The sequence below is a fragment of the Pleurodeles waltl genome, chromosome 1_2, assembly GCF_031143425.1.
Source record: "Pleurodeles waltl isolate 20211129_DDA chromosome 1_2, aPleWal1.hap1.20221129, whole genome shotgun sequence".
NCBI lineage: Eukaryota > Metazoa > Chordata > Amphibia > Caudata > Salamandridae > Pleurodeles > Pleurodeles waltl.
The window spans coordinates 1291336945-1291352782 of record NC_090437.1 but is presented as its reverse complement, the minus strand read 5'-3'; positions in this window follow the sequence as shown (position 1 = coordinate 1291352782).

Sequence of the window (15838 nt, the reverse complement as noted above, 5' to 3'; positions counted from 1 at the left end):
GGCCTACCCACATAAATGAGGTACCATTTTTATTGGGAGGTTTGGGGTAATATGGATGGATGGACGTTTTTAACTCCCCTCAGATTCCTGAACTTTCCATCACAGAAATGTGAGGAAAATTTGTTTTTTACACAAATGTTGAGGTTTGCAAGGGATTCTAGGTAATAGAACTTGGTGAGAGCCAAACAAGTCACCTCATCCTGGATTCCCCTAGGTGTCTAGTGCTTACAAATGTAAAGGTTTGAAAGGTTTCTGTAGGTGCTGACTGTGCTAGGGCCCAAAATCCACAGCTAGACACGTTGCAAAAAATGAGTCAGGTTTCAGTGAAAAAATGTGATGTGTTCACATTGCATTTTGGGCCATTTCCTGTCACAGGCACTAGGTCTACCTGGGCAGAAGCAACTTTTGTACTTACTAAGTTGTGCTCACAGTTTTTGCTGAATCTGTTCTTTCACAAGGTGTGGTATACATCCCATTCAATGACATTGGTGACTACTTATCAAGGGGTTCAGGGTGTAGCCTGCCTCCTGTGGGACACAGAACATTATTTAATTTAGCAGGGTTCTTGAAACAGGACTTTATCCTGTTTTAATGAGCACTGCCAATGGGCAGGTCAGCCTTCTCTGCCTCCTCTCCAGGCTCCTGATAACAGGAGGAGGAGCATGAGGGGGCTGAGGAATGATGCAGCTACAGAGTGTTGTTTCAAAATAAAATACTCTGTAACTGGATGTCTAGATTGTGCATTACTAAAGGGGTAGTTCAACTACAGTTTCCTCATACAGGCTCAATCCATTTTATTTAGCAGTCATAGTACACATTCTTCAGACAGCATAGTATATGTGCTAAAATGTGGCTGTCAGGGCGCACATCAGTGCATTGCTGAAGCCTATGTGAAGCTACAGAGAGTATGAGGGGTGGGATCTCCAGCACTGTCCCAACTTCTTATAGCGCTTTGCTTCCAGTCCTATCAAGAAGCTCGAAGAGAGATTAAGACAGGTCTTCCCCTTTCCAAACCTGCCCTTGATTCTCTGTCTGACTCCTTGTTTGGAATCATGTTTTGCTTGTTCCAATGACCAACACCAGATTCTTGCTCTGGAGAGGGCAACAATAATTTCACTGAGGGCAATGTTGATCTCCTGATTGCCCTACATCAACTAGAGCAACATGCAAGGGAGAACAGTGAATGCTATAGAAACCTTCCTAGATGACTAAGGTCATACGGTATGACCAAGGTCATACAGTTGATTGGATCTAAGTCCACCTTCATTCCACAGATGACAAATAATGCAATAGACACTTTTCAAGATACTGTGATCAGGGGATTCAAGAAACTTAGAAACAATAGTGGAAAGAGAAAGTGGAATCTCACATGGGAGCACAAGATAGCAGTGGTTTCCTAGCCAAACATGAGAACATTGTGATCTGCCTTGTGGACAAGGGGGTAACTGTGTGGTCCTGAGCAGAGAAGGATACATAAAGAAGTCCATAAGAAAATTGTCTGATACTGATAATTACAAATTCATCACGAGAGAGGAGTAAAACAACATAATTATTGAATACTGGTTTATGTTTCAAGAATGAAGAGATATAGGCCTCCTAGAACCAGAGGAATTTGAATATCTAAAATGTAGCCACTCACTTCTGTCAGTCCTCTACCTGCCATCAAAACTACAGAAATGCCAGGTATTCCTCCCTGAGTAGACCAATTGCATCACTAGAAAATAGTTTCAGCTATATTGGTCATTTTCTTAGAGGATTTGTGTCTAGCCTTCCATTTTACATCATCCGCACAAAAGACTTTCTGGGAAGAATTGAGGGTCTGGAATGGTCAGATGACTATTTACTGGTGACACTTTGTTAAACGTGACAGCCTTAGGGTGGTTTTCTCCCAACTTTCTGCCTGCCTCCCTCCATTTTTCTGACCTCGTTTTTGCTGTTTTTAGGACTCTGCACACTTTACTACTGACAGTGCTAAAGTGTTTATGTTCTCTCCCTTAAATATGGTAACATTGGCTCCTACTGAATTGGCATATTTAATGTACCTATACGTCCCTAGTAAAGTACACTACATGTGCCAAAGGCCTGTAAATTAAATGCTAATAGTAGGCCTGGAGCACCGATTGTGCCACCCACATAGGGAGCCCCTTAACTATGTCTCAGGTCTGCCATTGCAAGGCCTGTGTGTGCAGTTTCACTGCCACCTCTACTTAGCATTCAAAACTACTTGTTAAGCCTTAAGATTCCCTTTTTATTACATTTAAGTCTCCCCAAGGTAGGCCCCAGGTAGCCCAAAGGCAGGATGCTATGCAAGTAAAAGGCAGGACATGTATTGGTAAGTTTTACATGTCCTGGTAGTGAAAAACTCCCAAAGTAATTTTTCACTACTGTGAAGCCTGTTTCTCTCATAGGCTAGCATTGCAAATTCCCTTATATACTTTTAAGTGGTAATTTCTGATCTGAAAGGAGAGGCATTGTCATGTTTGGCATGGTTGGAATGGTAGTGAGAAATCCTACTTACTGGTGAAGTTGGGTTTAACATTACTATATTAGAAATGAGACTTTTAGAAAGTAGGCATTTCTCTGCCTCCAATCCATGTCTGTGCTAGTTGACAACTCCACTTGTGCATTCCACCCAGGCATCCATAAACACAGGACACTCAGCTTCATCTGCATTCATCTGCATACTGATGGGTCTTCCTGGACAGGAAGGCTGGCAGTGCTCTCACTTATATTGCAAAGGCTAACGACCTGACCCCACACAAAGGACTGATAACCCCCTGTTATGCCATTGATTGTGTTTGACCAATGACTTTGTGTTTCACCACTGCGCATATTAGTTGTTCAATGTTCACCAGTAGCACATTACTTGTTGTGTTCAGTTTAGCTGCCTATTGGCTTTAACATGGCATTAGACATTACATTTTGTATTTAGGTTAGCTGCCAATTGGCTTTAACGTGGCATTAAACATTACATTCTATATTCAGTTTAGCTGACTATTGGCTTTATAGTGGAGTTCGACATTGCACTTGAGACATTGCAGATGAGCTGTGTTTTTCCACATGGTAGACCAAGCTGTGTTTTTCGTATTGTGTTCATACCGAACCCTAGCGTGATAAGATAGTATATATTTTTTGTTTTCCTCTCTACTCAGCCTTGGGAAGGAGCGAGGTAGGAGATCTGGCCAATCTCCAATGGCTTGTTTACTTCCCAACTCTGAGAGGAAGGGGCCTGTTAGCAGGCTTTTTCATTTTAAGATGGTGTCCCTGGGCAGCAGCGAGGGGGAATTTTCCAGGACTTCAGTCAGGAGCAGACGTCAGCTGCCTGACCTCCCGTTTGGGTGGAAAATCTCTTTCTCTCAGTTGAACAGGAGTCATCAACTTGCAGGCATGAGAAAGATGACGAGCAGTGATAGGCCCTACGGTGATGAATTTTGACTTTTATTCTTTGCTTTGAAGTTATGCTATAATATAATCACATGTATTTGCTGTGTACATTGCAATTGAGAAGTACTTTGATATATTTTCCTTTCATTGCTGTGACTACTTTTAAACGTGTGCTTCCAACCTACTAATCTCATCTCTCAGGAACCTCGTGGTGAAGTAATAATAAATGTCTTTTTTAAACTAAGAAGTGCATTCCAGAGAAGTTTTGTCAGCTCGGTCATAGGATAAGGAAAGAAAAACACCCCCACAGATCCTGGCAGACAGGACTGAGTTCAAAGGGGAACTGGCATACTTCAAAACCACTCTAAGAAGTCTCCTCTAGTTCAAAGGCACATTTGGGTACATATTCTGGGTCTGTGACCCCCTAAAATCAGGTACTTCTGGACCTACAGCTGGACTCTGTCAGGAGGACTGTCATGTTGCCCAAAGGACTCATCTGGACTGCTTTTCTGAAAGAACTGTTCTCCTGCTTGTTGCCCTGCTGCTCCCTGACTTTGCCTTTCCCCTCTAGTGACCTCCAAGGGCTTGGACTGAGCTTGCCTCCTGTACTAAGACTCAGAACCATCAAAGACTTTACCAGAGAGAGAAAATCCACTGCGTCAGAAAATCGATGTAACACCTGCAAAAATCTATGCAACGCCTGCAGAATCGACGCAGCGCCTATCTCGCAGCTGAAAAATCACAACAGTGCCTACCGAATCGATGCAGCACCAGTTTCATCAAAGCATCGCATTTTGGATATCCCTGCATTGTCCCTGGGTGTCAAAATATCTACGCACCCCAGTAAGAAGCCAATGCTGCCCACCCGGAAATCAATGCATCACCTTTCCCGCGAGGAAAGAATCAACACATCAACTCCGCCTCGCCAGAAAAATCAACGCATTGCTTTACTTTCCGATGCAGCACCTCCTCTGCAACCCTCAACTTTATTGTTACATCCCAGGTGTCTTGTGCTAAAAAGATACATCCATTGATTCCTTTGAACTAAGACTTGCTGAAGCCTCTACAAAGTGCTATCTTGCCTTTTACATATTGAATTCTTGTCAAATTGGTCTTATTTATTCAAATAAATATTATCAATTTTCTAAACTGGTGAGGAGTACTGTTTGCTCTGTTTTCACTGTGTTACTGTATGTGTTATTGCATAAATACTTTACATATCGCCAAAGCCCAATAAATGGTCCACAATGTTCTGTTTTGGAGGCTTGAGAGGTTGCTCCCAGCCTTCCTTCACAAGGGCAAGAGGACCCCTGACAGGGTGTCCAAACAAAAGTTTAAAGGGGATGCAGCCCACTCCCTTTTGAGGAACCTCCCTGTAGGCAAAGATGAGGAAGGTAAGAGGACATTCCACCTCCTTTGAGTTTCTCTGAGAGTCCCATTATCATGCTTTTAAGGGTTTTGTTGAACCTTTCAACTAACCCATTTGTTTGAGGATGGTAAAGGGTGGTGAATTTATAAGTGACACCACACTCCTTCCACATGGCTTTAAGGAAAGCAGACATGAAGTTTGCATCTCCGTCTGATATCACCTCTTTAGGAAAACCCACCCTGAAGAAAACTCCCTGGAGGCCTTGCCCACTTGATTGACTGTTATGGTCCTAAAAAGAATGACCTTTGGATACCTGCTGGCATGGTCCACCACCACTAGTATGAATCTGTTTCCAGAGGTGGTTGGAGGGTCCAGGGGACCAACAATATCTACCACAACCCTCTCAAAGGTTATCCTAACCACTGGTAGTGGAATTAAGGGGGCCTTTGGGGTGCCACCTTTTTTGCCACCGTCTTGACAGGTGACACAGGAGCGACAAAGCTCCTTGATGTCTTCTGACATCTGGGGCCAGTGAAAGTGAGGAACACGCTTGTCCCAAGTCTTGCTTTGCCGCCAATGGCCTGCAAGGAGGTATGTCATGTGCTATGGTTAGCTATAACTCCCTGCATTTCAGAGGGATGATCAGTCTCCTGGTTGCACCAGGTTTAGGGTCCCTTGCTTCTAAATAAAGGAGGCTGTTATCCCAGTATACCTTATGGGTACCACTGACATCCCCTACCTTTTCTGCTACAACTTGCTGCCTTAAGCTTTCCAGTGTGGGACAGGTTTGCTGTTCCATACTGAGTTCCTCCCTGGTGGGGCCCCCTGCACCCAACCGCTCAGCTGTGTCAGCCTTGAGCTCCTCTGGTATAGGTTCCACCCAAGGAGTAGATTCCTCTCCCTCAGGAGTAGAATCTTCACTGGAAGCTTGAGCAGGGGGTAACCTTTTTTACCCTGCTTTGCTTTCTTTTTAGGAACCTCCTGGGCCTGTGTTCCAGGCTCCAGGGCTTCCTATTCCCTTTTCTTTTTGGCCTAAGCTATGGCCAGACCCCACTACAGTCCCCAAGGTGAACCCAGCTACACTTGTGGACTGACTACTATTATTGCCACTACTATTGCTATTGCTAGGCGCACTAGGGGCAGGAGTGGTAGTAGTAGTGGTAGGGGGCTTGGTGCCTATCTTAGGGCAGGTGTTATCACCTGCCCGATGGCCTTTTTGCTTACAAATGTAGCACCACGGTTTCTTATAGGAAGAGAAAGAGGACTTAGACCCAACCTCAGAAGAGTTTTGTGAGTTTTGTGGGCCTGATGAAGACTATTTTTCTTTTGGTTTGCCCCGACCCTTGTCCTGTTGCTTAACTGATTCCTTTTTGTACTCACCCTGAGGCGGATCTGCTTGTCTGCCTTCTTTCTCAATTCTTGGAGAGAGGTCAGATCAGAGTCCACCAGGTATTCATGCAGCTGATCAGAAATGCAGTTTTTAAGAATGTGCTCTCTCAGAATCAGATTATACAAGTCCTGGTAGTCACTTACTTTGCCCCAACGGAACCAGCCTTCCAGAGCTTTAACTGAGATGTCCACAAAATTTATCCAACCCTGGAAGGACTCCTTTTTGGTCTCCCTGAACCTGATCCTATATTGTTCAGTGGTTAGCCCAAATCCAGCTAAGAGTGCATTTTTGAGTACTGTATAATTATCTGCATCTTCCTCTCTGACAGTGAGGAGTTTGTCTCTGCCTTTGTCAGAGAAGGAGAGCCACATGATTCGTGCCCACTGTCTTTGAGGGTCCCTTTGTCCTTTACAGGTCCTCTCCAAGGCAGTGAACCATCTGTGAATATAATCTACTACCTTGTAAGGTGGGACCATCTTGCTCAGGTTCCTAGAATCATAGGAGTCCTTCCTGACCCTGGTGTCCCTAGAGCTAAGATTTCTGCCACCATGGGGAGCTAACCCCAAATCCTGCCTCTGCCTCTCCACAACTAAGGCCTTCCTATCTAGGGCTAGCTGCTACAGCCTCAGCCTAAGCCTGGCCTCCTCTAATCTCAGTTTCCTAAGTTCTCTATCTAGGGACTCTTCTCCTGAGTAGGAGCAGTGGGTCCCCTCAGATACTGAGGAGACATGGGTGTTGACAGAGGAGTACCTATCCTTCCTCCTGGGGACCCCTTGCACTAACCCTCTAGAAGTAAAAGTGGGCCTGCTGGAGTGACCCCCTTTACATTACCTACAGTGCTCCTAACAAGGCTGTGGTGTTCCCCAGGTTCCTCCTGACCCTCCTCAGTGTAGCCTAAATCTACCCTGTCTAAGACTGGAGGATCAGTCTCTACTTCATCCTCCCCCTGGCTGCCTGAGTTTTCCTGGTCAGCCTGGAGTAGTAACCCCAGAAGTAGACTCTTGTTAGGATTTCTCCCTGTATTCAGCTTCCTGGAAGAACACATCTCCTTTAACTGTTGGAAAGTGCAGCTCTCATAGTGAGAGTCTGGGGCCTGAGCTGTATGTTCCACTGAAGGCATCTTGCTAGAGTGGTGTTGGCGCACCAGACTACTATAACAACTAGACCCCCTAGAAAAGGCAGTGTCAAGGAAGCCAGGGCTCTCTAGAGGTAGCTGTGGATGAGCAGCCAAAACGTATCTAGGAGACATGCAAAGCTTATGCAATACCACTGTTGTCACACAGCACTATCACCCACGAGAGAACCACACATTGTTACAAAAATAAAGGTACTTTATTATGGTAACATAAATACAAAATTTCTAATAGGGAGTCCCCCACCTGGAGATAAGTAAACACACTTAGGCCTAGATTTATACTTGCTCTGCACTGAATTAGCATCATTTTTTGACGCTAATTCAATGCAAACTTAACTCCATATTTAAATCCAGACGCTAGCATCAAAATATTGGAGTTACCATCATTTTTTGGTTCTGTGAAACCACCTTGCCTCAATGAGATGGAAGGTAGGCGTTCTAGTCCAAAAAATCTAAGCCCCTAGCGCCATATTTATCCACCCGGGGACGCACAGGAGTGAGGCGGACCCAAAAATGTATGTTAGCTCCGAGGTGTGTCAAATTTTAATGCCTGGGTAAGACCAAAATGAGGCTTACACATCAGTACTTAAGGAAAACACACAGAAGCAACATTACCAACCCACAGGACAACATGGAACTGATACTGCACCAGCTTGGGAGACAACGCAGAGGACAGCAACAACAACTGAAACCACCACAACCGGGCCCACAAAGGCAACGCAGAAGGCAGGAGAGGATATTCTGAACCTGGACAACCCACGTTGGCCTCAGGGAACAAGACATTATAAGGACATACAGACTCAACCGGCAAGCCATACTACACCTGCTGCACCACACTGAGCCACAGAACACAGCCAGCCCGCAGACCTAACATAATATACCACCTGTGACAAAGCTGCTAGCTGTCCTGCACATGCTGGCAAGTGGCTCATTTCAAACAACGGGTGCCCTAGTTGCTGGTGTGTCCCAGCCATCATCCTTGGTGTTCCTTGCAAAGGTGTTAGACGCAATTATCTCACTGACACCTTGCCACATCTACTTCCCCAGCGCCTAGCAAATGCAGAAGGTGATAAAACAGGGGTTCTACCAATTTGATGGCTTCCCGCATGTGCTTGGTGCAATTGACTGCAACCATGTCTGACTTGTTCGGCCTGCAGCAACAGAGCATTTATACGGGGATCACAAACACATGCATTCCATAAATGTGCAGGCCATAGTGGACCACCGGGGACTGTTCACAAACATTTTGGCCAAGAATCCTGGGAGTGTCCATGATGCCTACATATTCAGGCACAGCAGGATCAACTAACACTTCCCGGATGGACAATATGGAAATGGCCTACTTGTGGGTAAGTCAACAAATCTAGCAATGTACACACAACACACCAACCCTGTAGGACACACAGGACATACACCACTCCAAAAACACATGACCAGGGTAACACAGATGTGCAGGTAACAACGCATATGCACCATGCTGCAGTACAGCACAATCAGTGCACGCCACAAACACATACACCCACACGTATGTAACACACCCACAACTTGACAGGCACACCACATGAAGGGCAGGTGCAGATATGTACCCTTTGCAAACAGAAGATGTACACAAACCACTACAAGTGCCTACAGGTTGGCCACTACGTACACTTCACACAGACAGTACACCAAACAAAGGATAGCACAGCAATGTCAATGGCATACACCATGCTCATCTAACGTAAGTCACACATATACACAGATCACTCAAATCATGCCGTGCAAGTCTCTGCCAGAACAAACATCACATGCCAGACAACTGGTGCCAATACCAACTACATCTCATCAACACATAATTGACTTACCTGTAATGTGCATATACAACTGCCTGATGCATTGGGTCACACACATAGGAATACAACATCAATAGCCATCACATACCATGTGCCAAATTTGTGAGAGGTTGCACCACACCTACAGTAGTGCCAACTCACATGCACCACTTACTGACCCACAACACCATCATGTCTGTACTGTAAACAATAATTGCCCCACCATGGGACAGAGTCACTGTTAGACAGTGCAGATCATGGATGCCATAGAGGGACTATGTAGGAGTAATTAGGACATCACTGATCTTACATGCACTGTGCTAAGGAACACATTTGCTAAGTAGCTGAGCACCATCTATAGCCTGCACTGTGGATGCGTGGACAGTAGAAATGCAGAATTATGTTTTAGAAAATAGGAGAGACACTGGTAGTGATGTAGATCATCCTGAAACAAGGGGATACACACCCTTGGATACCTGATGGCTGGCACAAACATCAGCTGCCACTCAGGATCACTAAGAGGCCTATGTAAGAGCCCCCAGTGCCATTGTCATGGCCTGCACTGTATGTACAAGTTTGCAGATGACCACTCTTTTGTGACTTAGAGCCACATTGGAAATCAGCCACACTCCCACGCAGCACTTAGCGTGGAAGGGGCATGCAATGTGTGTAGCTGCAGGTCTGTCACCACAAGATACATAGAATTATGATTCTGACACAGATGTAGGTGTCACCTAAACCCTGAGGCAGTGCCAACATCAAACACCACCCCAGGGGTGCCGTTTGCAGGTTGCAGTAAGGAAATAGAATGTGATCTGACCTCGTATGAATGCCACATATGCATGCTGCACACTGCTGCACACACAGAAAGAGCCAATTGGCCATCAAAAATGTATAAGTATAGAAAGATGTCCCTACCTGCATAGATGCATCCACCTCCACAGGATCAAGCACCCTGGTGCAAGGTTGGTAGTCTTGGTACATGGCTGCATATTAGGTGCCAGCACGGGGGCAACAAAGGGCTGCCTAGTAACATGTCACACATGGTGCATTCCTGCATAGTCAAAATGCTGCAGCACAGTGCTGCCAATGTTGGAACTGTGTTGTGCATTGTCACTTACTCATTAAAATGTGCCTAAGTGTTACACTTCATCTATAATGACACATGTCAAAATGACTGGGATGTCCAGGCTCAGTAGGGCTACCACTTTGTTACCACATCTGACCCCATTGTGTTGTGAGGATATGTCATGCCCCTTCTAGTGATAGCACACTGATACAAGGTGCACTACACAGCACCTGGTACATACATACTGAGCATCAGTTAGGATTCCAAAATATATGTCCCAGGTCCTTGAGCCAATACCCAAGATTGTTATGTTCAACAACACATTGCTAAGAAAACTTTGCACAAGGCCAGGTTCTCACACCATACCACAAACATGTATGAGACACAACCAAATCAAAATAACAACTGCCATGCAACATGGCAAACCTGTTGCAAGCCTAAACAACAACTTACACCTTTTATCTTTTGCGGGGGATCAGGGTTATGGTATACAACCGTGGATGATGACCACGTTTGCAAACCCAAGAACAGCAGCAGAGCATGCATACAATGAGGGACACTGTAAGACATCCAATATCGTGATAAGGATATTTTGCATACTGAAAACAAGATTCAGGTGCCTGGACCTCATAGGAGGCAGACTTCTATATGCCCCACACATTGTGTGCAAAATCATCCTGATATGTGCTATCCTGCAAAACATGTGTGTGCGGATGAACGTTACAATGTAAGAGCAGGTAGATGACCTGCCTGAGGAGGAGGATGATGGTGATGATATGGAGGGGTAACAGCACAACATAGCTGCTGGGGTACACCAGAGACAGCACATAGTTAAAACCATTTATTCTTAAGAACCATTGATTCCAAGGGTAGGTCGCTCCCCCTGCCGCTGCAGCTCCTCCAAGTTCCCGAGTTCCTGTGTTCCTGAGACCCACCTAACTGTAAGTACCCCCCTCCTCCCAGCCCCTCGCCCTGCCCCGCGCCACTCACCTTCTCTCCTGCTCCTGCTTCTTTTCCTCCTCTCTGTCTCTTCCTCCTCGCTCCCCCTCTGCAATCTTCTTCTGTGTTCTTCTGTTCTTCTGTTCTTCCCTTCTGTTCTTCTGTGTTCTTCCGGTCTTCTGTGTTCTTCTTCTCTGTTCTTCTCGGTGCTTCTGTGTTCTTCTTCTCGGTTCTTCTCTGTTCTTCTCTGTTCTTCTCTGCTCTTCTCTGTTCTTCTCTGTTCTTCTCTGCTCTTCTCTGTTCTTCTGTTCTTCTGTTCTTCTGTCTTCTGTTCTCCTGTCTTCGGCTCTTCTACCTCCTCCGTCTTCTTCCCCCGAGCCTGCCCTCCTGCTCCTTCCTCATCCCCCTCCCTCACTCGCCTCCCCCTCTCTCACCCCTAGCTAACCCGTTCGCTATCTACCTCCCTCACTCCTCCTATCTTCCTATCTCTCTAGCTCCCTATCTCACTATCTAACTCCCCCACTCTCCACCTCCTCCTACCTACCTATCTGTCTATCTATCTATTTCCCTATCTATCGACTTCTCTATCTATTTTCTCTATCTATTTCTCTATCTCTCCCCCCCTCCCGCCACCCCCCTCTACTACCTATCTCCCTATCCTCTCACTCTACCTCTCTCCCTCACCCACCTCTACAACCCCCCCTCCCCTATCTTCACAACCCTACTCCTATCTCTCTCCCTAATCTCCAAACCTCCTAACACTCACCCTCCTCCACCCCAAACCCCCTCCCCCAGCTCCTCTCACTCTACCTGTCCCCCCCCCTCCCTCGCGCTTTCCCGCCGCGACCTCCTGCACGCCCCCGCCCCCCAGCTCCCATTCACCCCCAGCTGACCCCTCCCCCCCCTCCTACCTCTTATGGCGGCCGCTGCGCGACAGTGGTAGCGACCCTTGACCCAAGGGTAGGTCGCTCCCCCTGCCGCTGCAGCTCCTCCAAGTTCCCGAGTTCCTGTGTTCCTGAGACCCACCTAACTGTAAGTACCCCCCTCCTCCCAGCCCCTCGCCCTGCCCCGCGCCACTCACCTTCTCTCCTGCTCCTGCTTCTTTTCCTCCTCTCTGTCTCTTCCTCCTCGCTCCCCCTCTGCAATCTTCTTCTGTGTTCTTCTGTTCTTCTCTTCTGTTCTTCTGTTCTTCCCTTCTGTTCTTCTGTGTTCTTCCGGTCTTCTGTGTTCTTCTTCTCTGTTCTTCTCGGTGCTTCTGTGTTCTTCTTCTCGGTTCTTCTCTGTTCTTCTCTGTTCTTCTCTGCTCTTCTCTGTTCTTCTGTTCTTCTGTCTTCTGTTCTCCTGTCTTCGGCTCTTCTACCTCCTCCGTCTTCTTCCCCCGAGCCTGCCCTCCTGCTCCTTCCTCATCCCCCTCCCTCACTCGCCTCCCCCTCTCTCACCCCTAGCTAACCCGTTCGCTATCTACCTCCCTCACTCCTCCTATCTTCCTATCTCTCTAGCTCCCTATCTCACTATCTAACTCCCCCACTCTCCACCTCCTCCTACCTACCGATCTGTCTATCTATCTATTTCCCTATCTATCGACTTCTCTATCTATTTTCTCTATCTATTTCTCTATCTCTCCCCCCCCTCCCGCCACCCCCTCTACTACCTATCTCCCTATCCTCTCACTCTACCTCTCTCCCTCACCCACCTCTACAACCCCCCCCTCCCCTATCTTCACAACCCTACTCCTATCTCTCTCCCTAATCTCCAAACCTCCTAACACTCACCCTCCTCCACCCCAAACCCCCTCCCCCAGCTCCTCTCACTCTACCTGTCCCCCCCCCTCCCTCGCGCTTTCCCGCCGCGACCTCCTGCACGCCCCCGCCCCCGCCCCCCAGCTCCCATTCGCCCCCAGCTGACCCCTCCCCCCCCTCCTACCTCTTATGGCGGCCGCTGCGCGACAGTGGTAGCGACCCTTGACCCAAGGGTAGGTCGCTCCCCCTGCCGCTGCAGCTCCTCCAAGTTCCCGAGTTCCTGTGTTCCTGAGACCCACCTAACTGTAAGTACCCCCCCTCCTCCCAGCCCCTCGCCCTGCCCCGCGCCACTCACCTTCTCTCCTGCTCCTGCTTCTTTTCCTCCTCTCTGTCTCTTCCTCCTCGCTCCCCCTCTGCAATCTTCTTCTGTGTTCTTCTGTTCTTCTCTTCTGTTCTTCTGTTCTTCCCTTCTGTTCTTCTGTGTTCTTCCGGTCTTCTGTGTTCTTCTTCTCTGTTCTTCTCGGTGCTTCTGTGTTCTTCTTCTCGGTTCTTCTCTGTTCTTCTCTGTTCTTCTCTGCTCTTCTCTGTTCTTCTGTTCTTCTGTTCTTCTGTTCTTCTGTCTTCTGTTCTCCTGTCTTCGGCTCTTCTACCTCCTCCGTCTTCTTCCCCCGAGCCTGCCCTCCTGCTCCTTCCTCATCCCCCTCCCTCACTCGTCTCCCCCTCTCTCACCCCTAGCTAACCCGTTCGCTATCTACCTCCCTCACTCCTCCTATCTTCCTATCTCTCTAGCTCCCTATCTCACTATCTAACTCCCCCACTCTCCACCTCCTCCTACCTACCTATCTGTCTATCTATCTATTTCCCTATCTATCGACTTCTCTATCTATTTTCTCTATCTATTTCTCTATCTCTCCCCCCCCTCCCGCCACCCCCTCTACTACCTATCTCCCTATCCTCTCACTCTACCTCTCTCCCTCACCCACCTCTACAACCCCCCCTCCCCTATCTTCACAACCCTACTCCTATCTCTCTCCCTAATCTCCAAACCTCCTAACACTCACCCTCCTCCACCCCAAACCCCCTCCCCCAGCTCCTCTCACTCTACCTGTCCCCCCCCCCCCTCCCTCGCGCTTTCCCGCCGCGACCTCCTGCACGCCCCCGCCCCCCAGCTCCCATTCGCCCCCAGCTGACCCCTCCCCCCCCTCCTACCTCTTATGGCGGCCGCTGCGCGACAGTGGTAGCGACCCTTGACCCAAGGGTAGGTCGCTCCCCCTGCCGCTGCAGCTCCTCCAAGTTCCCGAGTTCCTGTGTTCCTGAGACCCACCTAACTGTAAGTACCCCCCCTCCTCCCAGCCCCTCGCCCTGCCCCGCGCCACTCACCTTCTCTCCTGCTCCTGCTTCTTTTCCTCCTCTCTGTCTCTTCCTCCTCGCTCCCCCTCTGCAATCTTCTTCTGTGTTCTTCTGTTCTTCTCTTCTGTTCTTCTGTTCTTCCCTTCTGTTCTTCTGTGTTCTTCCGGTCTTCTGTGTTCTTCTTCTCTGTTCTTCTCGTTGCTTCTGTGTTCTTCTTCTCGGTTCTTCTCTGTTCTTCTCTGTTCTTCTCTGCTCTTCTCTGTTCTTCTGTTCTTCTGTTCTTCTGTTCTTCTGTCTTCTGTTCTCCTGTCTTCGGCTCTTCTACCTCCTCCGTCTTCTTCCCCCGAGCCTGCCCTCCTGCTCCTTCCTCATCCCCCTCCCTCACTCGCCTCCCCCTCTCTCACCCCTAGCTAACCCGTTCGCTATCTACCTCCCTCACTCCTCCTATCTTCCTATCTCTCTAGCTCCCTATCTCACTATCTAACTCCCCCACTCTCCACCTCCTACCTACCTATCTGTCTATCTATCTATTTCCCTATCTATCGACTTCTCTATCTATTTTCTCTATCTATTTCTCTATCTCTCCCCCCCCTCCCGCCACCCCCTCTACTACCTATCTCCCTATCCTCTCACTCTACCTCTCTCCCTCACCCACCTCTATAACCCCCCTCCCCTATCTTCACAACCCTACTCCTATCTCTCTCCCTAATCTCCAAACCTCCTAACACTCACCCTCCTCCACCCCAAACCCCCTCCCCCAGCTCCTCTCACTCTACCTGTCCCCCCCCTCCCTCGCGCTTTCCCGCCGCGACCTCCTGCACGCCCCCGCCCCCCAGCTCCCATTCGCCCCCAGCTGACCCCTCCCCCCCCCCCTCCTACCTCTTATGGCGGCCGCTGCGCGACAGTGGTAGCGACCCTTGACCCAAGGGTAGGTCGCTCCCCCTGCCGCTGCAGCTCCTCCAAGTTCCCGAGTTCCTGTGTTCCTGAGACCCACCTAACTGTAAGTACCCCCCCTCCTCCCAGCCCCTCGCCCTGCCCCGCGCCACTCACCTTCTCTCCTGCTCCTGCTTCTTTTCCTCCTCTCTGTCTCTTCCTCCTCGCTCCCCCTCTGCAATCTTCTTCTGTGTTCTTCTGTTCTTCTCTTCTGTTCTTCTGTTCTTCCCTTCTGTTCTTCTGTGTTCTTCCGGTCTTCTGTGTTCTTCTTCTCTGTTCTTCTCGGTGCTTCTGTGTTCTTCTTCTCGGTTCTTCTCTGTTCTTCTCTGTTCTTCTCTGCTCTTCTCTGTTCTTCTGTTCTTCTGTTCTTCTGTTCTTCTGTCTTCTGTTCTCCTGTCTTCGGCTCTTCTACCTCCTCCGTCTTCTTCCCCCGAGCCTGCCCTCCTGCTCCTTCCTCATCCCCCTCCCTCACTCGCCTCCCCCTCTCTCACCCCTAGCTAACCCGTTCGCTATCTACCTCCCTCACTCCTCCTATCTTCCTATCTCTCTAGCTCCCTATCTCACTATCTAACTCCCCCACTCTCCACCTCCTCCTACCTACCTATCTGTCTATCTATCTATTTCCCTATCTATCGACTTCTCTATCTATTTTCTCTATCTATTTCTCTATCTCTCCCCCCCTCCCACCACCCCCTCTACTACCTATCTCCCTATCCTCT